A 9,548-nucleotide genomic window follows, 5' to 3' on the forward strand; every position below is an offset into this window, starting at 1 on the left:
ACTGTTGGCTCTGACATTGGTTGCCTAATAAATCAGACTGTGATACCAGCTTTCTGGTTAGCTAAATAATCGTAACAGGATATGTGATGCTCCATACCTGTTACAGCTTGTCTTGTGTAAAGTTTAGCAAGGAATTTTTCAACTAACCTGTTCTTGGCGATACTTTATTTGTTCTCGATTCGGAAGAAATATCTGTGTCCAGTTTCAGGTGCTTCTCCAAAAAACATATTAAATCCACGTTTTGGACCAAGTGAGGAGTTCCCTAGCCATTTTAGCTGCAAGACATCTTGCATTTCCCAACATCTTTGCAGGAATTAGTCGTTTCTATGCGACTCGGCCGCGCTTAGAAGTAGATGATAGCATGTCACACAGTGCGACCAAAAAAAAGATCTCCACACATGCAAATAGGTATTTCTTACTCGATACAAAACGTGGAATTAATATCTTTCTGAATTGTATCTGTTTTTTGGAGAACCACATGCAACTGGACACGGACATTCATAAGATACGCTTTCCTCCGAATCGAGAACGAAGAAAGTATCTCCAAGAACAGGTTAGTTGAAAAGAATACTTGCTAAACTTTACATTAGCCAGGCTGGAACGTTTATGGAGCATCACATATCCCGTTACAATTCTGTAGCTACTTTCTGGTATACAGTCTGAAATAAAGCACTGCAAAAACGTGAATCGTTTCCTTACACGCCAGAATGTTGAATAGAGTTAGATTTGAACTTACTCTATCAGTTGTCTGTGTAGTTGGTCCTTATTCGGGTCGAAATTTGAGAAAAATATCCACAGGAAACTATTATTTACCCAACTTTTTAGAGCGCTGGTACCATTGTGTTTCTATCACCTGGCACACGTGCAAAACCATGTAAACACCTGCAAGGTTTCGGTTAGTATGCATGCACAAATCGCGATAGCCACACACAGAGACCTGCGTTTTGAAGTCGGTTTAATAATACTCTACGAACATGGGAGTATAGGTTTTTGTCAATACAAACGTATCTATGTTGTCCAAGGGACAAGGGATATAGGAACATCGGGGCTAGCTCTGACAATACTATTAATTTGTTGATGTTTCTTTTGTAACTTATTTTTAACCCCTATGATTTCCCAATCAACACACTATTATTGCACTGACCAAGTTCCCTAACCTTTTATTGCTGGCAAGTTAGTGGTTTATGCAAGTTTGTTACAGCATCATGTAATCATTGCATCATTAATGATACTTCCAGTATACCTTTGAGACAGAGCCTGAATTGACCAGTGCAGTTTATTTGAGATCTGTAATACAACTTTCAAACCAAGACGTTTCTCCGCCAACTTTTGCATCCCGCCAACCTTTTGCAGACTTTTCTTTATACAGAGCATTCGGAAAATATTCAGACCCCTTGACTTTTTCCACATTTTGTTACATTACAACCTTTTTCTAAAATATTATTTTTCTCCATCATCAATCTACACACAATACCTCATAATGACAAAGCAAAAACATAGATTACAGCCTCGAGTCTTCTTGGGTATGAAGCTAAATGCTTGGCACACCTATATTTGAGGAGTTTCTCCCATTCTTCTCTGCAGATCCAGTTCTGGCTGGGCCACTCAAGGACATTCAGAAACTTGTCCCGAAGCCACTCCTGCATTGTCTTGGCTGTGTGCTTTGGGTCGTTGTCCGGTTGAAAGGTGAACATTCGCCCCAGTCTGAGGTCCTGAGCGCTCTGGAGCAGGTTTTCATCAAGGATCTCTCTGTACTTTGCACCGTTCATCTTTCCCTCGATCCTGACTAGTCTCCCAGTCCCTGCCGCTGAAAACATCCCCACAGCTTGTTGCTGCCACCACCATGCTTCACCGTAGGGATGGTGCCAGGTTTCATCAGACCAGGTGACGCTTGGCATTCAGGCCAAAGAGTTCAATCTTGGTTTCATCAGACCAGAGAATCCTGTTTCTCATGGTCTGAGAGTCCTTTAGGTACCTTTTGGCAAACTCCAAGCGGGCTGTCATGTGCCTTTTACTGAGGAGTGGCATCGTCTGGCCACTCTATCATAAAGGCCTGATTTGGTGGAGTGTTGCAGAGATGGTTGTCCTTCTGGAAGGTTCTTCCATCTCCACAGAGGAACTCTGGAGCTCTGTCAGAGTACCCATCGGGTTCTTGGTCACCTCCCTGACCAAGGCCCTTCTCCCCCGATTGCTCAGTTTGGCCGGGCGGCCAGCTCTAGGAAGAATCTTGGTGGTTCCAAACTTCTTCCATGTAAGAATAATGGAATCCCCTGTGTTCTTGTGTACCTTCAATGCTGCAGAAATATTTTGGTACCCTTCCCCAGATCTGTGCCTCGACACAATCCTGTCTCGGAGCTCTACGGACAATTCCTTCGACCTTATGGCTTGGTTTTTGCTCTGACATGCACTTTCAACTGTGGGACCTTATATAGACAGATATGTGCCTTTCCAATTAATGTCTAATCAATTGAATTTGCCACAGGTGGACTCCAATCAAGTTGTAGAAACATCTCAAGGATGATCAATGGATACAGGATGGACCTTAGCTCAATTTCGAGTCTCATTGCATTTGTCTGAATACTTATGTAAATAAGGTATTTCTTTTTTTCCCCCTCTTTGTTATTATGGGGTATGGGGTGTAGATTGATGACGAAATAAGACTGTAAGTTAACAAAATGTGGAAAAAGTCAAGAGATCTGAATACTTTCCAATTGCACTATACAGTGGGGGGGGGAAGTATTTAGTCAGCCACCAATTGTGCAAGTTCTCCCACTTAAAAAGATGACAGAGGCCTGTAATTTTCATCATAGGTACACGTCAACTATGACAGACAAAATGAGAAAAAATATCCAGAAAATCACATTGTAGGATTTTTAATGAATTTATTTGCAAATTATGGTGGAAAATAAGTATTTGGTCAATAACAAAAGTTTTTCAATACTTTGTTATATACCCTTTGTTGGCAATGACACAGGTCAAACGTTTTCTGTAAGTCTTCACAAGGTTTTCACACACTGTTGCTGGTATTTAGGCCCATTCCTCCATGCAGATCTCCTCTAGAGTAGTGCTGTTTTGGGGCTGTCGCTGGGCAACACAGACTTTCAACTCCCTCCAAAGATTTTCTATGGGGTTGAGATCTGGAGACTGGCTAGGCCACTCCAGGACCTTGAAATAATTCTTACGAAGCCACTCCTTCGTTGCCCGGGCGGTGTGTTTGGGATCATTGTCATGCTGAAAGACCCAGCCACGTTTCATCTTCAATGCCCTTGCTGATGGAAGGAGGTTTTCACTCAAAATCTCACGATACATGGCCCCATTCATTCTTTCCTTTACACGGATCAGTCGTCCTGGTCCCTTTGCAGAAAAACAGCCCCAAAGCATGATGTTTCCACCCCCATGCTTCACAGTAGGTATGGTGTTCTTTGGATGCAACTCAGCATTCTTTGTCCTCCAAACACGACGAGTTGAGTTTTTACCAAAAAGTTCTATTTTGGTTTCATCTGACCATATGACATTCTCCCAATCCTCTCCTGGATCATCCAAATGCACTCTAGCAAACTTCAGACGGGCCTGGACATGTACTGGCTTAAGCAGGGGGACACGTCTGGCACTGCAGGATTTGAATCCCTGGCGGCGTAGTGTGTTACTGATGGTAGGCTTTGTTACTTTGGTCCCAGCCCTATGCAGGTCATTCACTAGGTCCCCCCGTGTGGTTCTGGGATTTTTGCTCACCGTTCTTGTGATCATTTTGACCCCACGGGGTGAGATCTTGCGTGGAGCCCCAGATCGAGGGAGATTATCAGTGGTATATGTCTTCCATTTCCTAATAATTGCTCCCACAGTTGATTTCTTCAAACCAAGCTGCTTACATATTGCAGATTCAGTCTTCCCAGCCTGGTGCAGGTCTACAATTTTGTTCCTGGTGTCCTTTGACAGCTCTTTGGTCTTGGCCATAGTGGAGTTTGGAGTGTGACTGTTTGAGGTTGTGGACAGGTGTCTTTTATACTGATAACAAGTTCAAACAGGTGCCATTAATACAGGTAACGAGTGGAGGACAGAGGAGCCTCTTAAAGAAGAAGTTACAGGTCTGTGAGAGCCAGAAATCTTGCTTGTTTGTAGGTGACCAAATACTTATTTTCCACCATAATTTGCAAATAAATTCATAAAAAATCCTACAATGTGATTTTCTGGATTTTTTTCTCTCAATTTGTCTGTCATAGTTGACGTGTACCTATGATGAAAATTACAGGCCTCTCTCATCTTTTTAAGTGGGAGAACTTGCACAATTGGTGGCTGACTAAATACTTGTTTCCCCCACTGTATATATATATAGCCTCTACTTTTATGTCCACCAACCAACCTAGTCATGATTGCGATAAAGTTCTGCCTATGGCTTAGTATGAAATGTAGCCGTAATGCTGAGGCAACATTGGTATGCACTATGTTCTTATGCTCTTGACGGTTGTTCGGCAGCGCCCATTACTACTATGCTCCTTCCTGGCAGTTTTAAATTTGATCATCTCTTCGCATAGTCCACCACATGCATTGTTTTTCTTAATCACAACTGGATGGATCCAAACCAAATTACTGCAGGAATAAATATCACTGAATGACGAAAATATTGCAATTAAGTAGGCTAATGCAATTGAAACTCCCAAATTCATCCAATTATTATAATACATTTTAAGCAATAGCCTACCCGCCTGTGGTCAACTATTCCAGCACTGTTTCACACTGCTTTGAGAGAAGCGTGGGGACTCAATCAATCCGATGTTTATTTTCACTGAATCTCCATTTTGGATATTGGTTGGGCTACAATTAGGCTATGGAAAAGTTAGCTAAGTTGAGGTGAGTGCTGCTCATGATCATCTTGTCTAGTTGGCTCATTTATTAGCACTGATCATAACATTTTGACAGCATGTTATGTAGCTTAACAAGTGGATTATTTTGCGCTTCACGCGCAGTCGCTTAGTCGCCTAGGCCTACTCCCTACCAAAAGCCTGTGACTTGTCTTAATCAATAATATGATTTGGTTCCACTGAATCTATGTCTGTATATTTGGTTAATTATCTGGATGGGCAAATAAGTGGAGGTGGTATAGCTTACATATTCGTTTGCTCATCTATCACTGATCAGAAACATTAAGCATGCAATAATGTAGCCTAAATCAAGTGTAGGCCTATTATTTTGCTCTATTGCATATAAGCAGCTCCAAAAGCCTATGGAGGTTGTGAAATATGAACACAAGATTCACAAGCTTTTGAAAATATAGATATCTATTCATTTTAAAGGGCATAAGAGAGAGAGCATCATATTACAGTAGTGTGAGACAGAGGCATACAGTAAACTGTACAACAACACAGTGACCCTTGGTAAAGTACAAACAAAATAACAGTGTAGGTTTTGACGGCATCATAAATCATAGTCCTAGTGGCAGGCAGTGAGCCCAATAGTGTTGTGAGGACACATGGAGTCTACTATCCTTCCTCCTCCCCTGTCCCTTGGCTACGGCTGTGTCCCAAATGGCACCCTGTTCCCTATTTAGTGCAATACTAGTGCATAGGGCTCTGGTCAAAAGTAGTGGACTATATAGGGAATAGGGTGTCATTTGGGACGCACAAAACGTCTGCTCTTCTTCTGCGATAGGCTGCAGAAAGTCAGACAGAACATGTCGGCTCTTTCTCTTTTTACATTGATCTCCTCTGGGTCATTCCACCTCAAAGCACAAGAAAGAGGATTTCGACAGATTGTTAATATCTGTAGTTAGGAACAGATACGATTAGCGTTCCTGAAACATTATTTTGTTGAAGTATAATTTGATCTCTAAGAAATTTAACTAATTGATTGCACCCAAATTGTCCCTTTTTAATTCATAGGATTCATATAATCTTCAATAAATATAGTACAATGAGAAATTAGCCATTGAAGTTGCTTGCATTATTTACCATAAATTAGTGTGAAAGTACCAGGTTTCACCCTCCAGATGCCACTGTTCCTGCTACCGCCACAACCTTTTATCAATTGTGCTGGTCTCTTGTGTTTATTAAATGGATCACAATAATATAATAATAATAATAATAATAATAATAATAATAATAATAATAATATGCCATTTAGCAGACGCTTTTATCCAAAGCGACTTACAGTCATGCGTGCATCCATTTAAAACATTTTTGTGTATGGGTGGTCCCGGGGATCGAACCCACTACCCTGGCGTTACAAGCGCCGTGCTTTACCAGCTGAATTACAGAGGATCACAACATTTTCTTTGAACTTTGGGTAGAAAACCAATAGATTTTGCTCATGATGTAAATACATTTTGTGGTCATCCTCACAATTCAAGCCAGTCCTCTATGAAAGCAATTCAGTTTGTCCTTCTCTTAGGCTTAATCTGTGTCCAGGCAACAGACCTTGTGTGTGTGATTTATTCCCTTCAAAATAGGTCTGGATTAGTTAGACCATTCCTGGTGAACAAGCAAACCATAAGGCTACAGCAGTTCTAATGGTTTCAATGTTATGGTCTCTATTGGTAAAAGTCCCAAACACACACTGTATATAGGCCATGCAGCCGAAACGCGTCAGAGTTTTTAAACTTTGTTTCCATTGAACATGCCATACAAATAAAGGCATTTTAATTAATCATATGAAGAGTGCCTTGGTCCTCCTTTCGTTTTGATGACCAATTTACCCCTTTTACCAAAGAGCACCTTCTGTCTACCTAAATCTACTATTGTGTACCTTAGCAGTGCTTCCCTTCTTTTTTTTCTACACACTGTATAGTGTTTTGAAATACATTTACATTACATTTTAGTAATTTAGCAGACGCTCTTATCCAGAGCGACTTACAGTTAGTGAGTGCATACATTTTTCATACTGGCCCCCCGTGGGAATCGAACCCACAACCCTGCCGTTGCAAGCGCCATGCTCTACCAACTGAGTAATGGTATTGGTTTTGGCTGGGTTTAATAGTAAATGTCACTAATCACACTACATATAGATATAGTTTCTAATAATTGTATTGAAAAACATATAACTGCCATGCAATTGTATTATTTTATTAGCGATTGTCACAACATTTTAGTCACTAACCCATTTCTCTATCAAAGTTTTGGGCTTGTAAGAAAAGCCTTCATATGAGAATTGCACTATAGGGATAGCCCTCTCAGAGAGCTGCCATTTGTTAGACTGTTTAAGGAGAGTTGGTTTGAAGCATTAGGTTGCTAAGAGAAGGACAAACTGAATTGCTTTCATGGAGGACTGGCTTGACTTATTGTTAATATGAGCAAAATCTATTGGTTTTCCTACCCAAAGTTGCAAATACAATTTGATGCATTTAATAAACACAAGAGACCAACAAAAGAGATAAAATAGTGTGGCGGTATAGCAGGAACAGCAGCATCTGATGGGCAAACACCTGATACTTTAACACTAATTTATGGTAAATAATGCAAACAACTTCAATTACTATTTTCTCTGAACAGGGGGAAAAAAACATCACCAGATTCACAGGGAATACATTACATAGGATGAAGAAGCAATACTCCAAGCCGCAGCTCCATATTACTTGTCAGACATAGAGAACTGATACCATATACTGGTTGTTGGGGTGGGATTGGCATGGAGTGTGGGGGGTCCGTGGGTGGCTTTTGACCATTCCTCATGTCTTGCACAATGGTAGGAAGAATGATGGTCCAAATTGGATGTTGGGTACTATATAAAATCACATGATTTTGTGTAGTTAATCGCAATTTTATGAATTTATTAAAATGTGGCTCTAAATAAATATTTTTCATTTAAAAAGCAGTGCATTGAGTTAGGCAGACTATGCTTTGATTGTAAGGGACGGAAACACAAATAATCTATCAGAATGTTTTTAATAGCATTTTCACCAGAGCATAAACCTGTCAGCATTCACTTCAGTCCTCCTATTACTTTCCACTGAGCCAGTTGCTACGACAAACAAGCCTGCTGACATTTTCAGATGATAAAGCTACTCTTTTCTTCTGTACAATATGCCCAGAGAGTGAAAACAACCTCTCACAAGGTACTGCTGTGGCAGGTGTTGCCAGGGTACTGCATGCAATGCGGGCCAGCCTGTTGTGTACCCCTGCATGCTGTGACCCCCACTGTAGTCGACAGTCCTCCATGTTGATGCTGGGCTCTGCTTTGTAACGCTCCACACATTTCTCAATGGACTCCTCTTCATCAGACTCAGACTCTGAACCCAACAATAAGGCCTCTTTTTTCTTTTTTAGCTCTGACTCTGTTGCTTCCTCAGGTTGCTGTACAGGCCACTCTTCTTTCAGCAAGTTGTTAACCAGAGCCCACACCTCCCCCCTCTCAGCTCTGGGAAGGTACTTCAGTTCTTTAAACCTTGGGTCGAGTGTGGTGGCGATCTTCAGCCATGTGACGTTGGTGTTTTCCTTGTGTTTCTCCAGGTCTGTTGTGAATGTCAGCTTGAATCTTATCAGCGGAGCTGTCCATCACCCACAAGAGATGGCACAAAGCAGGCAACACCACTGAGCTCAAGAGTTCAGTCAAGTACATGTACATGCAGTGGAAGATAATTAAAAAAAAACAATTCAGTCAATTGTTTCTCCAGTTCGGCTGTTGTTGGCATGGTGATGTTGGTCTTCTGTTGGGCCAGAGCATCTCTGTGGTTGTTGGTTTCTATGCACACGGTTGACCATTTCCAGAGTGGAATTCCATATTGTTGTGATGTCTTGTGTGAGTGTGTCACGTTCGTCTAATGACGGGTCAGTCCAAGGCGCAGCGTGATATACGTACATGTTTATTTACACTGAATAAATACACAACAAAACAACAAACGACCAAACCGTGAAGTCCTAAGGTTGTACATACAACGAACCTTACCCAGAACAAGATCCCACAACTCAATAGTGCCAATAGGCTGCCTAAGTATGGGCCCCAATCAGAGACAACGAGCGACAGCTGCCTCTGATTGGGAACCACAACGGCCAACATAGATCCGCAAATACTAGAATATACAACATAGAACATACACAACAAAGAATATACACACCCTGACTCAACATATAAGAGTCCCCTGAGTCAGGGCGTGACAGAGTGACTCCTTCTGTTGCCCATTTGCGACTTGTTGTTGTCCTAACTCTGCAGCGTTTGAAAATTAATGGCGTTATGCATTTTAAATTAATCACACACGTTAACTTTGACAGACGTAATATTTATTGAATGTTATGTGAATCCTATTTTTAAAAATGGCAAATTTGGGTACAATCAATTAGCTTAATTTCTCAGAGATCAAATGAAATGTCAAATGTTTTAGGAATACTAATATTATCTGTTTCTAACTACATAAACAATTTCAGAATGATCTGAGATGGTGGGTGTCATCACTTGCTGAAATTACATGGAACGTCTCCTTTTTGGTGTTGTAAGTGGCCATTCAGCGAGCCACACACACAGCACAAACAGGCAGTCACATCACCTTTTTGTGTGGCAGAAAAACAATATATCCACAAATAACCTATGATCCATCATAATCACATGTTTGGGTCCTACAAAAT

General features: G+C 41.1%; 1 long non-coding RNA gene across 1 annotated transcript; it reads left to right on the forward strand.

The window, feature by feature from the left end:
- The first annotated feature begins 348 nt into the window (after positions 1–348).
- LOC121569822 lies at positions 349–8,920 on the forward strand. Its single transcript, XR_006001393.2, has 3 exons — positions 349–553; positions 8,279–8,354; positions 8,439–8,920. It is a non-coding gene; the product is annotated as an uncharacterized LOC121569822 (long non-coding RNA).
- Positions 8,921–9,548: the final 628 nt, after the last annotated feature.

Source organism: Coregonus clupeaformis, chromosome 7 (assembly GCF_020615455.1).
Source record: "Coregonus clupeaformis isolate EN_2021a chromosome 7, ASM2061545v1, whole genome shotgun sequence".
In the NCBI taxonomy this organism is placed as follows: Eukaryota; Metazoa; Chordata; class Actinopteri; order Salmoniformes; family Salmonidae; genus Coregonus; species Coregonus clupeaformis.